Source organism: Melanerpes formicivorus, unplaced genomic scaffold (genome assembly GCF_026170545.1).
Source record: "Melanerpes formicivorus ecotype bairdi unplaced genomic scaffold, bMelFor1.0.p_v2 SCAF_4, whole genome shotgun sequence".
NCBI classification, from domain to species: domain Eukaryota; kingdom Metazoa; phylum Chordata; class Aves; order Piciformes; family Picidae; genus Melanerpes; species Melanerpes formicivorus.
Window position 1 is genome coordinate 3137997 of NW_027142356.1, and position 23611 is coordinate 3161607.

The 23611-nt window shown below is 51.7% G+C and overlaps 1 protein-coding gene across 1 annotated transcript in view; it reads right to left on the bottom strand.

Moving 5' to 3' along the window:
• Nucleotides 1-13663, bottom strand: part of HPGDS (hematopoietic prostaglandin D synthase) — a 42725-nt gene extending 29062 nt beyond the window's left edge. The window contains exon 1 of the mRNA XM_068136771.1: nucleotides 13585-13663. The gene's annotated coding sequence lies outside the window, so the exon portion shown is untranslated. The remainder of the gene's footprint in view (nucleotides 1-13584) is intronic.
• Between the last annotated feature and the right edge of the window lie 9948 nt (nucleotides 13664-23611).

Consider the following 23611-nt stretch of genomic DNA (forward strand, 5'->3'; position numbering starts at 1 on the left):
CCCCGCCAGGAGCTTACCCGAGAGGTTTGGCATTTTAAAGGCCTCCCTATGACTTTATTGTAAGCATGGTTCTGTAAATGTTTGTGGGGTGCATTTTTCATTTGTGTTCCTTGTTAAATGTCAGCAGTAGTGCTTCCTAAACAATTCCACACAGGTTGTTGGCTTTTTTTGCAAAGGAAAGAAATGGCTGTATTTGGAATAGCTTTTGACCAGGAGGAGTGGCCTCCTGAGCTGGATGACGGGGTCAGGGAGCAGTGTATTGCCCCAGAAATCCATGAGGAATTCATTCTGGACCTGCTGAGCCACTTGGACACTCACAAGTGCATGGGACTGGATGAGATCCATCCTAGGGTGCTGAGAGAGCTGGCAGATGAGCTGCCAAGCCCCTCTCCATCATTTTCCTCCAGTCCTGGCTCACAGGTGAGGTCCCAGGTGACTGAAACTGGCCAATGTGGTCCCCATCCACAAGAAAGGTTGGATGGAGGAACCTGGAAACTCCAGGCCTGGCAGCCTGACCTCAGTGCCAGGGAAAGTGATGGAGCAGATTATCCTGGGGGCAATAACTGCGCACCTGAAGGATGGCCAAGGGCTCAGGTCCAGCCAACATGGATTCAGGAAGGGCAGATCCTGCCTCTCCAACCTGATCTCCTTCTATGATCAGGTGACCCGTCTGGTGGACATGGGGCAGGCTGTGGATGTGGTCTACCTGGACTTCAGCAAGGCCTTTGACACTGTCCCCCACAGCAAACTGCTGGCTAAGCTGTCAACCCGTGGCTTGGACCACTACACTCTGTGCTGGGTTAGGAACTGGCTGGAGGCTGAGCCCAGAGAGTGGTGGTGAATGGTGCCACAGCCAGCTGGCAGCCAGGGATCAGTGCTGGGCCCCATCCTCTTTAACATCTTCATTGATGATCCGGATGAGGGGGTCGAGTCAGTCATCAGCAAGTTTGCAGATGACACCAAGTTAGGAGCAGATGTTGGTCACTTAGAGGGTAGAAAAGCTCTGCAGAGGGACCTTGACCGACTGGGCAGATAGGCAGAGTCCAACAGGATGGCATTCAACAAGTCCAAGTGCCAGGGGCTGCACTTTGGTCACAACAACCCCATGCAGACCTACAGGCTGGGGTCAGAGTGGCTGAGAGCTCCCAAACAGAGAGGGACCTGGGGGTGCTGATCGACAGCCACCTAAACATGAGCCAGCAGTGTGCCCAGGTGGCCAAGAAGGCCAAGGGCATCCTGGCCTGCATTAGGAATAGTGTGGCCAGAAGCAGCAGGGAAGTCATTGAGCCCCTGTACTCTGCACTGGTTAGGCCACACCTTGAGTCCTGTGTCCAGTTCTGGGCCCCTCAGTTTAAGAAGGACATTGAGACACTTGAAGGTGTCCAGAGAAGGGCAACAAGGCTGGGGAGAGGCCTTGAGCACAGCCCTGTGAGGAGAGGCTGAGGGAGCTGGGGTTGCTTAGCCTGGAGAAGAGGAGGCTCAAGGGTGACCTCATTGCCCTCTACAACTACCTGAAAGGTTCTTGTAGCCAGGAAGGGGTTGGTCTCTTCTCCCAGACAACCAGCACCAGAACAAGAGGACACAGTCTCAAGCTGTGCCAGGGGAAGTTTAGACTCAAGGTGAGGAGAAAGTTCTTCACCGAACGAGTCATTCGTCATTGGAATGTGCTGCCCAGGGAGGTGGTGGAGTTGCCATCCCTGGAGGTGTTCAAGAGGGGATTGGATGTGGCACTTGGTGCCATGGTCTAGTCATGAGGTCTGTGGTGACAGGTTGGACTTGATGATCTTTGAGGTCTCTTCCAACCTTGGTGATTCTGTGTGAAGATTCAAAGTAAGCCATTGGGTTTTCTCCTTATCCTTCTTTGCCCCCTTCTCTCTGGTTTGTAAAGGAACAGGACATGAGGAACAAAACCATTTTCAAAGTGATTAAATGATTAAAAAAAAAACAACTCAAACACTTCTGGGGCAGAAAGTTTGAGGTTGTGGTTTTAGTTTTATTGGAGGGGACAGAGGAATCTTTACTTCCATTTTCTCGAAGGTTTAATCATGGCATAAAAGCCCTGGAAAAAGTTACTCCTGGGAAAATTTTAGTGCCCAGACTTGCAATCACTCAGTCACCTGCTTAAATCTGTCTGGGGGAGTTAAATATAGGATCATAGAATGGTCTGCACTGGAAGGGACCTCCAAAGCTCATCCAGCCACCACCTCCCTGGGCAACCTGCTCCAGGGTTCCACCACCTTCATGGTAAAGAACTTGTTCCTAACATCCAATCTCAATCTGCTCTGCTCTAGTTTGAAGCCATTGTCCCTGGTCCTGGCCCTGCAGGCCTTTGCAAACAGTCTCTCTGCAGCCTTCCTGGAGCCCCCTTCAGGTACTGGCAGGCTGCTATTTGGTCTCCCTGGAGCCTTCTCTTCTCCAGGCTGAACACCCCCAGCTCCCTCAGCCTGTCCTTGGAGCAGAGCTGCTCCAACCCCCTGATCATTTTTGTGTCCCTCCTCTGGACCCTCTCCATCAGCTTCATGTCCTTCCTATATTGAGAGCTCCAGACCTGCACACAGTACTGCAGGTGAGGTCTCAGCAGAGCAGAGCAAAGTGGCAGAATCACCTCTCTGGCTCTGCTGGCACAACTGATTTTGATGCAGCCAAGTGTGTAAAGAGGCAGGAGGGGTCTGATCTGCCTCCCACCGGCAAATCTGCCATTGAAGCAGTGAGGTTTTAATGTCTAGAGCCATGAATACACAACTGGGCCCCACCTGTGCTCCTGCCCTGCCCTAGGTTAACAGCACACAAAGAAACTTCAGCCCCAGTTTTACTGTGTACAAATTTCCAAAGCAGTGAACTCTGCTAGTCTCAATTTACTGTTAAATTTGCTTTAATACTTTAAAGTTGTTGAGCCCCTCTAGCTGATTTTCTGGCTTCCCTCTGTGGCTTTCTGAAAGCCAGCTTAACTGGTTTTAACAACCTTTAAACAAAAGATTAGCGGATCTCGTGATTTGAGTTCAGCTTTTGGAGGCACTGGGTGGCCAGCAGAAGGCCAGAGAGGTCACAAGTGTGCAGGAATGGCATCCTTCACTTGACTCATGAGCCAAAATTCAGGTTGCAATTATAAAAGTCTAGGGCATTTTAGGCCAGATCTGCAACGGCTTTAGGGAGAAGTTAGTGGCTTTGTGAATATACTGTACTACCAGATGAATCTGTGTGAGAGACTAAATCTTGTCTCTCTTGATGTGACTCAACAAAGATAAAATCACCTTTGCTGCTTGCCCAGGCAACAGCTGATGTGTATTGGGCAGATGCCACTGGATAAGGACTCCCTGGAAGGTGCACAGATAAAGATTGCTCACCAGGCTGCAGCTGCCCTGAAATAATGGGCAGAGGCCTCTGCTATCCATACTCTCTGGAATGTGCATATTCACCACCTGGACTCACACCTAAAAACTGGATAGAAGATCTGAGCAACTACTGCCTAAAAGGAAGGAAAAGACCTGTGCAGTGCTGCTGGGAAGGAAAAGAGGAGAGAAGGAAAGGACCTGGGCAGTGCTGCTGGGAAGGAAAAGAGGAGAGAAGGAAAGGACCTGGGCAGTGCTGGTGGGAAGGAAAAGAGGAGAGAAGGAAAGGAGCTGGGCAGTGCTGCTGGGAAGGAAAAGAGGAGAGAAGGAAAGGACCTGGGCAGTGTTGCTGGGAAGGAAAAGAGGAGAGAAGGAAAGGACCTGGGCAGTGCTGCTGGGGAGGAAAAGAGAGAGAAGGAAAGGACCTGGGCAGTGCTGGCAGGGAGGAAAACAGGAGAGAATGCCAGGAGAGAAAAATGACAGACACATCACCATGGAGCCTCGAAGGAGCAGGCCAAGAGGAACCCTCTCTCTGTGTCCTAAGTTCTGCCTGCTACAACTCATGGAGCTGAAGATGCTGCTCAGAGGACAACACAGCCAACAAGGACAACATCTCCTCTATGCCAAAGCTGCAGTAGCCTTTCCTCACAGACCCAACATCTCCTCCCTTCCAATCCTGCAGCAGCCTTCCTCCACAGACTCAAACTGTCTTGGGGGTGGGGGGGGGAGGGGGGGTGAGGGGTGTGGTAATATAATTCCTTTCCTCTTCTCTCTCCCTCTTCTCTCTCTCACTCTCTATTTTCTCTCTCTCCCCTTCTGATCCATCCCCTTCATTTGTGTAACAAATACCCTCGAGGGCTGTCGATGTTTTGGCCTCATTTGTGCCTCTAATTTCATAACAGGGGAATATTCAAAAGAGCTGAGGTGCTTTCCTTCTCTGGACCCAGACAATCTAGGATGCTTTTACTCCAGTAGAAGCAGCACTGAGCAATCACTTGGAAAGATTCAAGCAAGCTTACAGTGGAAAAAGAACCCAGAAATAAGTCAATGTCATCCTCTGAGAATTTGGCCACACCCAAAGGGTGGCTGCCAAGGGGTCCATGGCCAAGTGGAGGCCAGTGGCAAGTGGAGTCCCTCAGGGATCAGTACTGGGACTAGGCTTGTTTAACATCTTTGTTGGTGCCATGGACAGTGGCATTGAGGCACCTTCAGCAAGTTCACTGAGGACACCAAGCTGTGTGGTGCAGCTAACAGCTGGAAGGAAAGGATCCATCCAGAGGGACCAGGACAGGCTGCAGAGCTGAGCCCATGACAACCTCATGAGGTACAACAAGACCAAGGGCAAGGTCCTGCAGCAGGTCAGGGCAACCCCAAGCACTGATATAGGCTGGGCAGGCACTGGCTTGAGAGCAGCTCTGAAGAAAAGGCCTTGGGGGAGCTGGTGGAGGAGAAACTCAACATGAGCCAGCAGTGAGCACTTGCAGCCCAGAGAGCCAAGCAGAGCCTGGGCTGCAGCAAGAGAAGTGTGGCCAGCAGGGCCAGGGAGGGGATTCTCCCCCTCTGCTCCACTCTGGAGCTCTGTGTCCAGATCTGCAGCCCCTAGTACAGGAAGGATCTGGAGGAGCTGGAAGGTGTACAGAGAAGGGCCATGAGGATGAGCAGAGGGCTGGAGCTGCTCTGCTATGGAGACAGACTGAGAGAGTTGGGGTTGTTCAGTCTGGAGAAGAGAAGGCTCTGAGGAGACCTAATTGTGGCCTTCCAGTATCTGAAGGGGGCTCCAAGAAAGCTGGGGAGGGACTTTTGAGGGTGTCAGGGAGTGATAGGACTGGGGGGAATGGAACAAAACTAGAAATGGGTGGATTGAGATTGGATGTGAGGAAGAAGTTGCTCCCCATGAGGGTGGTGAGAGCCTGGCACAGGTTGCCCAGGGAGGTGGTGGCAGCCTCATGCCTGGAGGTGTTTGCAGCCAGGCTGGATGTGGCTGTGAGCAACCTGCTGTAGTGTGAGGTGTCCCTGGCCATGGCAGGGGGCTTGGAACTGGCTGAGCCTTGAGGTCTCTTCCAAGGCTGACTATTCTATGATTCTAACTACAATGCTGCATTTCAGGCAGCACTAAAACAGAAAAGAAAGAGCAGTGGCAGACTGGAAACTCTCTGAATGTGGCTGGAGGATACCAAAGAAAATGGCCCTGGTGTTTGCAAGGTGTATGCAGTGCTTTTGCTGTTAGTGGCTGGCAATGTATGTGTCCCTGCTCTGTTTTAAATCACACTGCTTGCATTTTTCTTGCTCAGGATGAGTTTCCAGTTTGTTCCTAGCAGAGCTGTCTCTTCCAGCCAGTCTACAATCCTGCCCAACCTGTTCCTTTGCCCCCTGAAAATAACCATCAGTACTCTGCCAGACTTTGTAGAGGAACAGTCCTCCTCTCTGGTTTGGTGCTGGTTGGCAGTTGATCAAATCTGAGCCAGCAGTGCCCAGGTGGCCAAGAAAGCCAATGGCATCCTGGTTTGGATCAGAAACAGGGTGGGCAGCAGGGACAGGATGTGACCATCCTCCTGTGCTCAACACTGCTGAGGCCACACCTCGAGTGCTGTGGTCAGTTCTGGGCTCCTCACTCTAGGAAGGACATTGTGGGGCTGGAGCCTGTCCAGAGAAGGGGAATGAGGCTGGAGAAGGGCCTGGAGCATCTGGGCTATGAGGAGGGCCTGAGGGAGCTGGGGGTGTTCAGTGTGGAGAAGAGGAGGCTGAGGGAGACCTCATTGCTCTCTACAGCTCCCTGAAGGGAGGTTGGAGCGAGGAGGGGGCAGCCTGTGGTCCTTGGTGGCAAGGGACAGGAGCAGAGGAAATGGTTCCAAGCTGCAGCAGGGGAGGTTCAGGCTGGATGCTAGGAAATCTTTCTTCCCAGAGAGGGCTCTGAGCCATTGGAATGTTCTGCCCAGGGCAGTGCTGGAGTCCCCATCCCTGGAGGTGTTGAAGCAGTGTGTGGAGCTGGTGCTTAGGGACATGGTTTAGTGTTGACCCTGCAGTGCTGGGTGGAAGGTTGGACTGGATGAGCTTGGAGATCTCTTCCAAGTGGATGTTCTCTGTGATATCTCAAGCTGCCTAGAGTCATTGCCCTCACTTGAATTGCAGCTAGACTGAAGTGTGATCCTTGAGTGGGGTCTCCTTCTTTTCCCAGCGCTAATCCAACTCAGGGCTGCATCTGTGATCTTGGGGCCTCTGAGCAGCCCCTGGAAGAGCATGTTGGACCTTGGGCAGTCCTAGAGCAAAGTCAGTGCTTGCTGAAGTGTGTGAAAAGGGTGGAGGCTGCTAAGGAGGGTGAAAAAGTCCCTCTGAGGACCAGTGAGGGATGATTCAGCTGCTGAATACCTCTGTTTATTTTTTTTTACAAGATTAAACTATTCTTTCACTTTGGAGCATTTAGGTTGCTGGAGCAACTCTTTACACAAGGAGTACACACCTTGCAAGGTGCAGCTGATCAAATCACTTGCTGCAGGAATAACTTAATCTTTTTTTTCCCCCTCAGATGAAAAAATATCCATTCTGAAGACTCTGTTTATACTTTGCCTAAATGCAGGGAGGAAATTAGGAAAAGAAATTGTACTAGGTTGGCCTTTTTGGAGAGAAAAGGATTTGATGGTGTGAAATCCACCTGTGCCAGCAAAAATCAGGCCCAGGGTGGCTGCTGATCCTCTTCTGGCTCTTTGCTGGTGAGGAAGGTTGGCAGCTCTGCCTGGCAAAGCCACTGGATTGTTCCAAGCTCTTTATCAGGATATAAGTAACACTAAGACTTTCCCTGGGGAAAAAATGCAGGGTATGTTAGGTATCTTATGGGATGTACTTATGGGATGGACAAAGGGATTGAGTCCATCATCAGTAGGTTTGCAGTTAACACCAAGCTGGAGGCAGAAGTTGATCTGTTAGAGGGTAGGAGAGCTCTGCAGAGGGATCTTGCCAGGCTGGACAGATGGGCAGAGTCCAAGGGCATAAGATTGAACACATCCAAGTGCCAGGTGCTGCACATTGGCCACAACAACCCCATGAAGTGCTACAGGCTGGGGTCAGAGTGGCTGAGAGCAGCCAGGCAGAGAGGGACCTGGGGGGACTGGTTGAAAGTAGGCTGAATATGAGCCTGCAGTGTGCCCAGGTGGCCAAGAAGGCCAATGGCATCCTGGCCTGCATCAGGAACAGTGTGGCCAGCAGGAGCAGGGATGTTATTCTGCCCTGTGCTCAGCACTGGTTAGGCCACACCTTGAGTCCTGTGTCCAGTTCTGGGCTCCTCAGTTTAAGAAGGACATTGAGACACTTGAAGGTGTCCAGAGAAGAGCAACAAAGCTGGGGAGGGGTCTGGAGCACAGCCCTGTGAAGAGAGGCTGAGGGAGCTGGGGTTGCTTAGCCTGGAGAAGAGGAGGCTCAGGGGAGACCTTCTTGCTGTCTCCAACTCCCTGAAGGGAGGTTGTAGCCAGAGGGGGGTTGGTCTCCCAGGCAAGCAGCACCAGAACAAGAGGACACAGTCTCAAGCTGTGCCAAGGGAGGTTTGGGCTGGATGTGAGGAAGAAATTCTTCCCAGCAAGAGAGATTGGCCATTGGAATGTGCTGCCCAGGGAGGTGGTGGAGTCACCATCCCTGGAGGTGTTTAAAACCAGACTGGATGAGGCACTTGGTGCCATGGTTTAGTTGATTAGATGGTGTTGGGTGATAGGTTGGACTTGATGACCTCAAAGGTTTTTCCCAGCCTGGTTAATTCTGTATTCTCTCTGCTTTGTAATGTCAGAGGAGTTTCAGAGGAGTCAATGTTCAGACCGAGAATAAAATGAGAAGCTGGAAGTAATTCTAATTCCTGTCAGCTCTCTCTCTGGCTCTGAAAGCTGTTTCTGAAAGGCAAGGATCTCTTGTCCTGCTGTGTCTCAGCTACAGAAAATAAACATTTAAGCTAAAAGGGCCTGTTGTGACAGGGCAAAGAGTGATGGTTTGAAACTAAAAGTGTGAGATTTAGGCTAGAGAGAAGGAAGACATGGTAGATGTCTCAGCCCTGGAGGATTTTAAGGCCAGGCTGGGTGTGACTGTGAGCAACCTGCTGTAGTGTGAGGTGTCCCTGCCCATGGCAGCGGGGTTGGAACCTTGAGGTCCCTTCCCCCCCTTACAATTCTATGATTCTAACTGGTAAGGAGGTGAAAAATCCACCTGTCTGATGTTTGTAAGGAGTATGTGAAATCTTCAGCTGATGTGAATAAGCACAGCTCTTGGTGATGTGGCCTAATGCTTGCTGTTCCAACATGAGCCATCTGTCAGGGGCTCCCTGGCAGGGTAATTACTTGCCAGTGAGATTTTGTTCAAAGGCATTGCAAAAGTGAGTGCCACCTCCAATCACTTCTGATTTCTAACTGCTTAGAAGAAAGTTGTGTGTGGCAGACAGCAACCAGAAACCTTAAGAGCAAACCCTTGGAGCAGCAGAGGGTCTTGGGTGGGGGCACAGCAGTGTGCTGTACTACAAAGGAGCTGGGAGTGCTGGTGGACAACAAGTTCTGCATGGCACAGCAATGTGCCCTGGGGGCCAAGAAGGCCAATGGGATCCTGGGCTGCATTCAGAGGAGTGTGTCCAGCAGAGCCAGGGAGGTTCTCCTCCCCCTTCTACTCTGCTCTGCTGAGACCACACCTGGAATATTGCATCCAGTTCCGGCTAGATCTGAGATTGCCCTTCCCCCTTCTCCTCCTGGCATTAGGCCTAGCCAGGCCCAAGGGGCTTTGAGATAACTCCCCTTAAAACAACAGGAAGGGTTTCATGCCATCAGCTACGCACCTGCTGTCCCCCTGCAATCCATAGGACGCCCACAGCGTCTCTCCAACAAAGACTTGAGCCCCAACTACCAAAACCAACAGCACCCAGATTCCCATTTGAACTTTTCCATCCTTTCCAATCCCATCTGCAGAGTACCAGCAGCAACCACCCTCTGCTACCATTAATGTTCCAGGTTGAGGCAGAGCCTCCCTTGCCTCCCACCAGGGCAGAACTAAAAATGAGACTCAGACAAACGGCTTGCAGAAGTGATGGAAAGCTTAAATGGAAGAGCAGTGAGTGTTGTACAGAGAGCTACAAGCACAGTGACAAAAGAAGATCCCAGAGCATACAGAGTTCCTCACAGCACACCCAGAAGCCTCCCAGCATTTCCCTTCACCCTACCTGAGGGTACACCCAAACCCCCAGGGCTCTTTCTGCCCCCCTGTCCCAGGTTGAGGCAGATCCTCCCCTGCCCCCCCACCTGGGCAGAACAAAAAATGAGACTCAGACAAACAGATTGCAGAGGTGATGGAAAGATGAAATGGAAGAGCAGTGAGTGTTGTACAGAGAGCTACAAGCACAGTGACAAAAGAGATCCCAAAGCACACCCAGAAACCTCCCAGCACTCCCCTTCACCCTACCTGAGGGTATACCCAAACCCCCCAGGGCTCTTTCTTCCCCCCCTCCTCTGTTAGGCTAATCTCAGCTGGCCAGATCTGAGATTCCCCCTTCTCGTGGCATTAGGCCTAGCCATGCCCAAGAGGCCCTGAGATAGCTCCCTCTCCATTACCAGATAGGGAGCATCTCCCACGGGAGCAGCAAGGGAAGAAAGAGGAAGTGTGAGACCTTGCAGAAGGATTTATAGGGAGCAGGACATTATGGAGAAGAAATAGACAGCTCCCTGTGTCCACCCACTGGGCTGGACACCCAGGGCACCAGAGGGGCACCCTGTATGGCAGCAGCAGGAGGCACCCAGCCCAAACTGCCATAGCATCCCAGTGCAAGAGGGACAGGGATCTGCTGGAGAGAGTCCAAGGGAGGACTACCAGGATGCTGAAGGGGCTGCAGCAGGAGAGGCTGAGAGCCTTGGGGCTGCTTAGTCTGGAGAGGAGAAGACTGAGAAGGGTTCTGATCAACGTCTATCAATACCTGAGGGCTGGGTGTCAAGAAGGAGGGGACAGGCTCAACATGAGGAGGAACTTCTTCACTGTAAGGGTCCCAGAGCACTGAAATAGGCTCCCCAGAGAGGTTGTGGAAGGAGACTTTCCAGCCCTGTCTGGATGCATTCCTGTGCAACCTGTGCTGGATTTATGGTCCTGCTCTGGCAGGGGGGTTGGACTTGATAAGCTCTGGAGGTCCCTTCCACCTCCTCACCTCCTGTGAGCCTGTGAAATGACTACCTGCCATGCTTGTACATGCACAAACCCAGGAGTCTAAGAATTGCTTTGTGTGTGTCTTCAGTTGAAAAGCTGGAGAGCTTCACTTATCTCTGCCCTCTTAGATTTTATTGTGTGTCTGGGCATGTGTGGTGTGCAGCACAGAGCAATTCCCACTCTGTACATACAATCATGGAATCAATAAGGTGGGAAAAGACCTCAGAGATCGTCAAGTCCAACCTATCACCCAACACCTCATGACTACTAAACCATGGCACCGAGTGCCACATCCAATCCCTTTGGTTTTAAACACCTCCAGGGATGATGACTCCACCACCTCCCTGGGCAGCACATGGCAATGGGCAATTACTCTTGCTGGGAAGAACTTTCTCCTCACCTCCAGCCTAAACCTCCCCTGGCACAGCTTGAGACTGTGTCCCCTTGCCCTGGTGCTGGGTGCCTGGGAGAAGAGCCCAACCCCCACCTGGCTACAACCTCCCTTCAGGGAGCTGTAGAGAGCAAGAAGGTCTCCCCTGAGCCTCCTCTTCTCCAGGCTAAGCAACCCCAGCTCCCTCAGCCTCTCCTCACAGGGCTGTGCTCCAGACCCCTCCCCAGCTTTGTTGCCCTTCTCTGGACACCTTCAAGTGCCTCAATGTCCTTCCTAAACTGAGGGGCCCAGAACTGGACACAGGACTCAAGGTGTGGCCTAACCTGTGGTGAGTACAGGGCAGAATGACCTCCCTGCTCCTGCTGGCCACACTGTTCCTGATGCAGGCCAGGATGCCATTGGCCTTCTTGGCTGTCTGGGCACACTGTAGGCTCATGTTCAGCCTACCATCGACCAGCACCCCCAGGTCCCTTTCTGCCTGGCTGCTCTCAGCCACTCTGACCCCAGCCTGTAGCTCTGCATGGGGTTGCTGTGGCCAAAGTGCAACACCTGACACTTGGACTTGTTGAATGCCATCCTGTTGGACTCTGCCCATCTGTCCAGCCTGTCAAGGTCCCTCTGCAGACCCTTCCTACCCTCTAAGAGATCAACTCCTGCTCCCAGCTTGGTGCTCTTTGCAAACTTACTGATGATGGACTCAATCTCTCCATCCAGATCATCAATGAAGATATTGAACAGCCTGGGGCCCAGCACTGATCCCTGGGACACACCACTAGTGCCTGGCTGCCAGCTGGATGTGGCACCACTCACCACCACTCTCTGGGCTCAGCCTCCAGCCAGTTCCTAACCCAGCTCAGAGTGCTGCTGTCCAAGCTAGGGGCTGACAGCTTGGCCATGTTTTTAGGGAGAGGTGGGTTCTGCTTTAGAAGGGAAGACAACAGAAGAACAAACAGAAATAAACTTGCCCAGTGCCCTATCTCTTTTCTTCCTTTGCTGAAGTTGAAGTTTCTGAGGATTGAAAGTGTTTACAAATGCTTCTATGGAGCTTAGAAATGGGAAATGCTTCAGGGCTATGGTTTGCTTGCTGGGATAGTTTCAAACGAGCAGACAATAGAGGATGGCTTTTAGCAGAGGAAATGTGTGCAGGGGGATTATGCAAACAGGCAAACGATAGCAGCCAGGATGTAAAGGGGGAAAAAAACCCAAACCAATCCTCAACAGCTCTTCAAAGTATAATTTTGAAGTGAAAGACAAAAATCAACAGGGAAGGGGGCTCACAAAATAGGCAAGTGTGCTTTAAAACCACTGTCTGTGCACATGGATCACAGGATGTTAGGGGTTGGAAGGGACCTCCAGAGATCTTCAAGTCCAAGCCCCCTGCTAGAGCAGGAGCATGGAATCCAGCACAGGTCACACAGGAACACATCCAGATGGGAAAAACAAACAAAACAAAGAAAAAAGAACCTCAAAAACAACCCCCCCAACCAAACCAAACCCCCAAACCAAGGAAAACTGACTAACCAACCAAAACCCAACTAAGCAGGCAGCCAAACTAACCACAAACAGCCAAGCAACCAAACTGAAACATAAAAACCCCCTGCAAAAACTTAATGAGAAATAAAAGGGAGAGAATAGAAGCAGAGCACAGAATACAGAATTAACCAGGTTGGAACAGACCTCAGAGATCATCCAGTCCAACCTATCACCCAGCACCATCCCATCAACTAAACCATGGCACCAAGAGCCTCACCCACTCTGGTTTTAAACACCTCCAGGGATGGTGACTCCACCACCTCCCTGGGCAGCACATTCCAGTGGCCAATCTCTCTCTCTGGGAAGAACTTCTTCCTCACATCCAGCCTAAACCTAATCCAGCCTAAGCTGATGCAGGAGTTTTTCCTCTACCCAATAGCTGTGGGAATTAGGACAGGGAATGTTAATCCATTAGTGAAGCAGAAGACAGGAATTTGGAAAACTGACAGGACAGAGAACAAAAATGGCCTGGAGGAGCTGTTTGGTGCTCGTTAAGTCCTCTGACATTAGCCTAGATTGGGCTTGGTTATGTAAGTGGATGCAGATCACTCAGCCTTTACCTCTGACAGAATATTGCTCTAAAACCTTTTGGCACTTGCTAAAAATTGCTGCAGAATACCAGGAGCTTCCCCTTGCCAACCTTCTGCTGCTGTGCTGGTGAGGTTGCTTGCCCTTTGTGGAGTGTCTCTCTGCCCTGTACCCCGATTCTTGCAGAAACTCCAGCCTGCTAGCACCGGGAGCTTGTTGAAACAACAGCTGAGAGATCTGCCCTTCTCTTCTTCCTCTACAAAAGCAGCTCCTAACCCCTGAAGTCTGGACTGGAGACTGTACAGCAGTGTGTGTGATTCTACAGAAGACTTAAGCACAGCAGACAGTTTAAAGTTGCCTGTCAGCAGCCAAGCAGGTCTATATAGAGATGGGGCACTTGAGTTACACTTCCAGCTGCCTCACAGAGCCCAAGGTTATCCCTGCCCGGGACAGCAGCGCTCCTCAGAGACCTGTGCTGAACAAAACCAACCAAGCCCTGAGAATCAAACCCTGCATGTGTCATAATCTGGCAAGGCTAACAACCCCCATGCAGCTGGCAGAGAAGCAGCCTCAAGGAGGGCAGAGTTGTGTTAGAAGAAAGAGGAAAGAGAGGAGCCAGGCTGCGGCAGCAAGCAAAGCTAAAACACAACTCACTCTGGTGCAACGACTCCCGATCCTCCTCCTCCTTAGGGCTCAGGACTCCCTCTGGGCGCTGGCCTCGGTGGGAAAGGCTCTTATCCACTGTTTAATTACTATGCAAACCACTCCCCATCGTGACTCTGGCTCCACGCCCACACCCACACCCCCACACCACCCCCCCCGACCGAGAGGCATGCACAAAGCTCAGAATTCATTCCCCCTGAGAGCGAGTAAGCTGTGTGAGGTTGTAGGCAGGCACAGCCAACGGGGGGCTGGAGGTTCCTCAGCTTGTGTTCAAGGGCAAGAAATGCTGTGCAGTTTGGAAAATAAAAGGATAACAATAACCACCACAGCAATACATCTCCAGAGCAACCACAACAATGATGATGATGATAAAAGCAATAAGTATCTAGAAACGAGGGAGCTAAGCCACAGTATCACAGGATCACTAAGGTGGGAAGAGACCTCAAGGATCATCGAGTCCAGCCTGTCACCACAGACCTCATGACTAGACCATGGCACCAAGTGCCACATCCAATCCCCTCTTGAACACCTCCAGGGATGGGGACTCCACCACCTCCCTGGGCAGCACATTCCAATGATGAATGACTCTCTGTGGGAAGAACTTTCTCCTCACCTCCAGCCTAAACCTCCCCTGGCACAGCTTGAGACTGTGTCCTCTTGTTCTGGTGCTGGTTGCTAGAGAGAAGAGACCAACCCCCACCTGGCTACAACCACCTTTCAGGTAGTTGTAGACAGCAATGAGGTCACCCCTGAGCCTCCTCTTCTCCAGGCTAAGCAACCCCAGCTCCCTCAGCCTCTCCTCACAGGGCTGTGTTCAAGGCCTCTCCCCAGCCTTGTTGCCCTTCCCTGGACACCTTCAAGTGTCTCAATGTCCTTCTTAAACTGAGGGGCCCAGATGATGGGTTTGGGTTTTGTCTTGTTGGGTGGGGTTTTATTTTTGTTTGTTTAATGTGGAGCAAGCCAAGAAATGTCTGTCTTGGATTATTTTTGACTAAGGTGAAGTCCTGCATAGAACAAGGCCTTAAATTAAGGTGTCAGGGAGTAGCAGGATAGGACTGGGCAGGGGGATGGAGCAAAACTAGAAATGGGTAGATTGAGATTGGCTGTTAGGAAGAAGTTGTTCCCCATGAGGGTGGTGAGAGACTGGCACAGGTTGCCCAGGGAGGTGGTGGCAGCCTCATGCCTGGAGGTGTTTGCAGCCAGGCTGGATGTGGCTGTGAGCAACCTGCTGTAGTGTGAGGTGTCCCTGCCCATGGCAGGGGGTTGGAACTGGTTGATCCTCATGTTCCCTTCCAACCCTGACAATTCCATGATGCAATTTCATTAAAATAGAGGAATTAAACACATCAATTAAAATACAGCAATTAAAACACAGCAATTAAAACAACCAAAAGAAAGAAAATACAACCCCCAGGCCTTTATCACCATAACAAAACAATATAAGCAAACATTTTCTGCTTTATCAGTGAGAGGGAAAGAGCAAAGTCCATGCATAAGGGAAGCACATGATTAGTTAGAGCTCTGTGAATGCCCTGTTTCTTACCTGCCATGGATGATGGGGTTTGGGTTGTGGGTTTCTTTTATTTTTTCTTTTCCTTTCCCCCCACCCCCTGTGTCCACCCCACCCTTTTTATGGCTTGTCTGTAGTTTAATAAAATAGAATAGAATAAATAAGGTTGGAAGAGACCTTCAAGATCATCAAGTCCAACCTATCATCCAACAATACCTAATCAACTAACCCATGGCACCAAGCACCCCATCAAGTCTCCTCCTGAACACCTCCAGTGATGGTGACTCCACCACCTCCCTGGGCAGCACATTCCAATAGCAAATCACTCTCTCTCTGTAAAACTTCCTCCTCACCTCCAGCCTAAACCTTCCCTGGCGCAGCCTGAGACTGTGTCCTCTTGTTCTGGTGCTGCTTGCCTGCGAGAAGAGACCAACCTCCATCTGGCTACAACCTCCCTTCAGGGAGTTGGAGAGAGCAATGAGGTCTCCCCTGAGCCTCTTCTTCTCCAGGCTAAGCAACCCCAGCTCCCTCAGCCTCTCCTCACAGGGCTGTGCTCCAGACCCCTCCCCAGCTTTGTTGCCCTTCTCTGGACACCTTCCAGCAGCTCAACATCTTTCCTAAACTGAGGGGCCCAGAACTGGACACAGGACTCAAGGTGTGTCCTAACCAGTGCAGTGTACAGGGGCAGAATGACCTCCCTGCTCCTGCTGGCCACACTGTTCCTGATGCAGGCCAGGATGCCATTGGCCCTCCTGGATGCCTGGGCACACTGCAGGCTCATGTTCAGCCTACCATCAACCAGTACCCCCAGGTCCCTCTCTGCCTGTCTGCTCTCAGCCACTCTGACCCCAGCCTGTAGCACTGCATGGGGTTGTTGTGGCCAATGTGCAGAACCTGGCACTTGGATGTGTTCAATCTCCTGCCCTTGGACTCTGCCCATCTGTCCAGCCTGTCAAGGTCCCTCTGCAGAGCCTCTCTGCCCTCCAGCAGATCAACTCCTGCCCCCAGCTTGGTGTCATCTGCAAATTTACTGATGGTGGACTCAATGCCCTTAGACTTAAGCAAGTCCATTCCGGGTTGCTGTGCTTTACACTTTACGTGGGACCAGAGTGAGCTGTGTTAGAGTACAGCTCTCTACTGCTGAAGAGAAGCTGTCCCTGGTATGTGCTGCAAAAATCTGCTAGCAGACCTGAATCACTTTCTCTATATGAGTGGCTCTGGGTATTGTTTGCAGCCTTGAGCAAAGTTCTCTCCCCTAAGATGAGGTGCCAGAGCATTATAGGCTCACAACATGAATTATTTCCCAGTACCACAGAACATTAGAGGTTGGAAGGGACCTCCAGAGATCATCCAGTCCAACCCCCCTGCCAGAGCAGAATGCAAACCACTGAGTCACAGGATGGTCACAGTACCACAGTACAGTAGAGTTTGGGAGGGACCTCCAGAGATCATCCAGTCCAACCCCCCTGCCAGAGCAGCATCCCCCAGGGCAGTCTGCACAGGAATGCATCCGGGGTGGGGGGTGGGGGGGTTGGAAAGTCTCCAGAGCACGAGACTCCACAACCTCTCTGGGCAGCCTGCTCCAGGGCTCTGGCACCCTCACTCTGATGAAGTTTCTCCTCATATCGCACAGTATCACAGTATAACTTAGGTTGGAAAGGACCTCGAGGATCATCGAGTCTAACCTATCAACACAGACCCCATGACTAGACCATGGCACCAAGTGCCACGTCCAATCTCCCCTTGAATGCCTCCAGGGACAATGACTCCACCACCTCCCTGGGCAGCACATTCCAATGCCGAATGACTCGCTCAGTGAAGAACTTCCTCCTCACCTCGAGTCTAAACCTCCCCTGGTGCAGCTTGAGACTGTGTCCCCTTGTTCTGGTGCTGGTTGTCTGAGAGAAGAGATCAACCCCCACCTGGCTACAACCACCTTTCAGGTAGTTGTAGAGAGCAATGAGGTCACCCCTGAGCCTCCTCTTCTCCAGGCTAAACAATCCCAGCTCCCTCAGCCTCTCCTCACAGGGCTGTGCTCAAGGCCTCTCCCCAGCCTTGTTGCCCTTCTCTGGACACCTTCAAGTCTCTCAATGTCCTTCTTAAACTGAGGGGCCCAGAACTGGACACAGGACTCAAGGTGTGGCCTAACCAAAGCAGAGTACAGGGGCACAACGACTTCCCTGCTCCTGCTGGCCACACTATTCCTAATGCAGGTCAGGATGCTATTGGCCCTCTTGGCCACCTGGGCACACTGCTGGCTCATATTCAGGTGGCTGTCAATCAGCACCCTCAGGTCCCTCTCTGTTTGGCAGTTCTCAGCCACTCTGACCCCAGCCTGTAGCTCTGCATGGGATTGCCGTAGCCAAAGTGCAGCACCTGGCACTTGGCCTTGTTGAATGCCATCCCACTGGACTCTGCCCATCTGTCCAGTCGGTCGAGGTCCCTCTGCAGAGCCTTTCTGCCCTCTAACTGACTAACATCTGCTCCTAACTTGGTGTCATCTGCAAACTTGCTGATGACTGACTCAATCCCCTCATCCAGATCATCAATGAAGATGTTGAAGAGGACGGAGCCCAGCACTGATCCTTGGGGGACACCACTGGTGATTGGCCTCCAGGTGGATGTGGCACCATTCACCACCACTCTCTGGGCCTGGCCCTTCATCCAGTTCCTAACCCAGCACAGAGTGTAGTGGTCCAAGCCACGGGCTGACATGTGGAGCTGAAACCTTCTCTGTTCAAGTTTGTCACCACTGTTCCTTGGCTTATTGCTGTGTACCATCCAAAAGAGCTTGGCCCCCTCCCCTTGACCCCCAGCCCTCAGCTATTGAGAGACATTGATCAGATCCCCTCTCAGCCTTCTCTTCTCCAGACTAAACAGCCCCAGGGCTCTCAGTCTCTCTTCACAGGGGAGATGCTCAAGTCCCCTAAGCATCTTCCTGGCTCTCCTTTGGACTCTCTCCAGCAGGTCTCTGACTCTCTGGAACTGGGAAGCCCAGAAGTGGACACAGGATTGCAGCTGTGGTCTGAGCAGGGCATAGCAGAGGGGGAGCAGAACCTCCCTAGCCCTGCTGGCCACACTTTTCTTGCTGCACCCCAGGATCCCATTGGCTCTCTTGGCCACAAAGGCACATTGCTGTCCCAGGTGTCAACAGCTGAGTTTTCAACTACCAGCAGCCTTTAGAGCTAAAAGAAGTCCTACCAAAAACCCCCTCAAAGTGTCTTCTAAACACGACTGGTGTCAATCCCAAGTTTTGAGCCAAGTTGCTGGGGCTGACCTTAGAGGTGGCACTTCAAAGAATCATGGAATTGTCAGGGTTGGAAGGGATCTCAAGGCTCAGCCAGTTCCAACCCCCCTGCCACAGGCAGGGACACCTCACACTACAGCAGGTTGCTCACAGCCACATCCAGCCTGGCTGCAAACACCTCCAGGCATGAGGCTGCCACCACCTCCCTGGGCAACCTGTGCCAGGCTCTCACCACCCTCATGGGGAACAACTTCTTCCTAACATCCAATCTCAATCTGTAACATTACTCCTCACCTTGGAACTGCTCTGAACACTTTAGGGTCTGTCAGGGAGAATAGTTACACACAGAATGGGATTTAGGGAGGCTACCCTCAGGGGCATCTATTACACAGCTGAGTACAGGTCTTTACAAGATCAGGAGGTAGGTTCCTTCTCCTGAAGGGAAAGCACTTTTTCCTTTGGGGCAGAATCTGCTCAGTGTGCAGGTGAACTATCATGTTCCTGGGCTTCCCGAAATGGGAAGTGCTTTATGTGTGCCTGCACAGTTAAAAGAATGAAGTTGGTAATGCCCTGAACTGATTTAACCTTAGCTGCCTCTCTTGATGATTTTTTACTGATTAAGCTCTCCATTTCTGCTGCCCTTTTGGCCTGCAACAGCTGTTGGAGGCATGAAATATTTGCTCAATATCCGTAATTGCTACATCCAACCTGACTTGTATGCAGCCAAGCTGGGGCTGTGTATCAGTTTGTTGGATGAGGCCTTTCACCTGAGTTGTCACAGGATCACAGTACAGCAGAGGTTGGAAGGGACCTCCAGACATAACCCAGTCCAAGCCCCCTGCCACAGCAGCATCACCCAGGGCAGTCTGCACAGGAATGCATCCAGGGGGGGTTGGAAAGGCTCCAGAGAAGGAGACTCCACAACCTCTCTGGGCAGCCTGCTCCAGGGCTCTGCCACCCTCACCCTAAAGAAGTTTCTCCTCATGTGGAGCTGAAACCTTCTCTGTTCAAGTTTGTCTCCAGTGTTGCTTGGCTTATTGCTGTGCAGCAGCCAAAAGAGCTTGGCCCCCTCCCCTTGACCCCCAGCCCTCAGCTATTGATAGACATTGATCAGATCTTCTCTCAGCCTTCTCTTCTCCAGACTAAACAGCCCCAGGGCTCTCAGTCTCTCTTCCCAGGGGAGATCCTCAAGGCCCCTAAGCATCCTTGCTTCTGTCCAACTGCTGAAAATTTTGGCGCTGAGAGAGCAAACTGATCAAAATCAGGATGTATTAAAGTGTGTATAAAACCTGGGTGGAGAGACATCCATTCAGGTCAGATACTTTGTTGTCTGACTCTGTAAGAGACTTTTCCATGGGAGGATCTGCAGAGTCCTAGTGGACAGCAAGTTCTGCATGGGACAGCAATGTGCCCTGGTGGCCAAGAGAGCCAATGGGATCCTGGGGGGGCAGCAAGAAAAGTGTGGCCAGCAGGGCTAGGGAGGTTCTGCTCCCCCTCTGCTCTGCCCTGCTCAGAGCACAGCTGCAATCCTGTGTCCAGTTCTGGGCTCCACAGTTCCAGAGAGACAGAGACCTGCTGGAGAGAGTCCAAGGGAGAGCCAGGAGGATGCTTAGGGGACTTGAGCATCTCCCCTGTGAAGAGAGACTGAGAGCCCTGGGGCTGTTTAGTGTGGAGAAGAGAAGACTGAGAGGGGATCTGATCAATGTCTCTCAATAGCTGAGGGCTGGGGGTCAAGGGGAGGGGGCCAAGCTCTTTTGGCTGCTGCACAGCAATATGCCAAGGAACAATCGAGATCAACTTGACCAGAGAAGGTTTCAGCTCAGCATGAGGAGAAACTTCTTTAGAGTGAGGGTGCCAGAGCCCTGGAGCAGGCTGCCCAGAGAGGTTGTGGAGTCTCCTTCTCTGGACCCTTTCCCACCCCCCCCAGATGCATTCCTGTGCAGATTCCCCTGGGTGATGCTGCTCTGGCAGGGGGGTTGGACTGGGTGATCTCTGGAGGTCCCTTCCAACCGCTAATGTACTGTGGTGCTGTGACCATCCTGTGACTCAGTGGTTTGCATTCTGACAGTTTCCCCTTTGTTCATGGAGCAACCCACAGGTTTCTTGCAGGAGGCCATGTCCTGTGAGCAGCTTTGCAGGCTTGTGTCTGGGGAGTGTGTCAGGTCTCCAAGCCAGCCAGAGGCTGCTCTCTGTGCATGTTAACAGGGACACAGAGCCATGGGCTACATCATGTGCTTAGTTTTTGTCAGCATGGAGGCTCTCCTCTCAGTTCAGAAGCCACAGATAAATGCAGAGGAAGTCACATGGATTAAAATTAAATCCAAGATTTAGTTCAGCAGATGTCCCTTTCAGAGCATTCCCAGGCTGTTACGGGATCAGAACACAACTGATCTCTTGCCCTTGTGATTACCTAACTGTTGTGGGATCGCTCTGACTATTGCCTTGCAAACCAGCCCTTCCCCACTTCTTTCCTTCTTCCTGCTCCACCTTGCACCCCAGAGATAACAATTAAGCAGAAGATTTGGAGCAAGACACAGCCTCTCATGCTTTTGCCTGTGTTTTGTTGCAGGTCTCTACAGGGAGACAGCTTGCTTGCTCTGCACAGCAGCAGAAACATCGAGCACAGCCCTGTGAGGAGAGGCTGAGGGGGCTGGGGTTGCTTAGCCTGGAGAAGAGGAGGCTCAGGGGAGACCTTCTTGCTCTCTCCAACTCCCTGAAGGGAGGTTGTATATAGGTGGGGGTTGGTCTCTTCTCCCAGGCAACCTGTGACAGAAGGAGAGGACACAGTCTCAAGCTTCACCAGGGGAAGTTTAGGCTGGAGGTGAGGAGAAAGTTCTTCCCAGAATGAGTAATTGGCCATGGGAATGTGCTGCCCAGGGAGGTGGTGGAGTCCCTGTCCCTGGAGGTGTTGAACAAAGGATTGGATGTGGCACTTGGAGTCATGGTTTAGTTGTCATGAGGTGTTGGGTGACAAGTTGGACTTGATGATCTCAGAGGTCTTTTCCTACCTGGTTGATTCTGTATCTCCTGGCTCAGCCTGGGAACCGTGAGAGTCCAGCTTCCCCTGAGCTGAAGTGAAAGTATGTATGTGGCCACCTTATTGAGACTGGAAAACTGCAGTTAGTGTCTATCTACTTGTCTGCCCAGGAGAAGCAGCCCACTCAAAGCAGAAGTTGCTCTATACATTTAGATGCAGCCCTTGTGTTCACTTCTTAGCAATTTCCTTGACCCATCCCTGTCTTTTTTTCCCCTTTCCTCCTTCAGTTAGGATGCTATGCTGCTGTTCCAACCTTGAGCAAATGAACACTGAGTATAAGATACAGGAAGGGGCTAACAATGGCTGTTGGAATTTTTAAGCCCCATAAGGAGGGCTTTTAGGCCAGCATTTAGCAAGCTGCAAATGTAGCAAAGGTGTTGGACATTTTCTGTTGATATGGATCAGAGATCAGCAATTTGCCTTTCAGCAAGCAGCAAATTCAGCCAGAGGAACACAGCTTCATGCAGACCTAATGTCTGGCAAGTGCAGCTGAAGCTTACCAACAGGTTTGCTCAGAGAAACTGGGGCAGGGATTTAGAATGGAATGAAATGGTATGGAAGGGAAATAAGCAGGTTGGAAGAGACCTTCAAGATCATCGTGTCCAACCTATCATCCAACAGCACCTAATCAACTAACCCATGGCACCAACCATGCAGAGTCCTGCATCTGGGTCGAGGCAACCCCAGGCACAAATCCAGGCTGGGCAGGGACTGGCTGGAAAGTAGCCCTGAGGAGAGAGACTTGGGGGTGCTGGTGGACAAAAAGCTCAACAGGAGCTCACAGTGTGCACTTGCAGCCCGCAAAGCCAATCAGATCCTGGGCTGCATCAGGAGAAGTGTGGCCAGCAGGTCGAGGGAGGTGATTCTCCCCCTCTGCTCAGCCCTGGTGAGACCCCACCTGGAGTACTGCCTCCATTTCTGGAGCCCCTATTACAAGAGGGATGTGGAGGTGCTGGAACGTGTCCAGAGAAGGGCCAGGAGGATGAGCAGAGGGCTGGAGCACCTCTCCTATGAGGACAGACTGAAGGAGTTGGGGCTGTTCAGTCTGCAGAAGAGAAGGCTCCCAGGTGACCTAATTGTGGCCTTCCAGTATCTGAAGGGGGCCTACAAGAAGGCTGGGGAGGGACTGCTCAGGATCTCAGGTAGTGATAGGACTAGGGGGAATGGAATGAAGCTGGAGGTGGGGAGATTCAGGCTAGATATGAGGAGGAAGTTCTTCCCCATGAGAGTGGTGAAGCCCTGGAATGGGTTGTCCAGGGAGGTGGTCGAGGCCCAGTCCCTGGGGGTGTTTAAGAGCAGGCTGGATGAGGCTCTGTCCAGCCTGATCTAGTGTGGGGTGTCCCTGCCCATGGCAGGGGGGTTGGAACTAGATGATCCTTGTGGTCCCTTCCAACCCTGAATGAAACTATGAAAATATGAAACCACGAAACTATGAAACCACCCTATCAAGTCTTCTCCTGAACACCTCCAGTGATGGTGACTCCACCACCTCCCTGGGCAGCCCATTCCAATGGCCAATCTCTCTCTCTGTGTAGAACTTCTTCCTCACCTCCAGCCTAAACCACCCCTGGCACAGCTTGAGACTGTGTCCTCTTGTTCTGGTGCTGGTTGCCTGGGAGAAGAGACCAACCCCCACCTGGCTACAATCTCCCTTCAGGCAGCTGTAGAGAGCAAGAAGGTCTCCCCTGAGCCTCCTCTTCTCCAGGCTAAGCAACCCCAGCTCCCTCAGCCTCTCCTCACAGGGCTGTGCTCCAGACCCCTCCCCAGCTTTGTTGCCTTTTAATTGTGAAAAGATGACCCTGTTAAAACTTTTTCTTGTGAGGTACTGTCCTCATTGGGGGTTGGTTTTTTGTTTTGTTTTGTTTTTTTTTCTGGTTAGTAATAAAACCCTTAAAAAAAAGAAAAGGCAAATCAGGCAAGTGTGCTTTAAAACCACCGTGCACATGGATCTCAGGATGTTAGGGGTTAGAAAGGAGCTCAGGAGATCATCAAGTCCAACCCCCCCTGCCAGAGCAGGACAAGAGAATCCAGCACAGGTCACACAGGAATGCATCCAGACAGGGCCTTGAAACTCTCCAGAGAAGGAGACTCCACAACCTCTCTGGGCAGCCTGTTCCAGGGCACCCTCACAGGGAAGAAGTTCTTCCTCAAGTTGAGGTGGAACTTCCTGTGTGGTACTTTATATCCATTGCACCTTTTCCTGTCACAGGGTGCAACTGAGCAG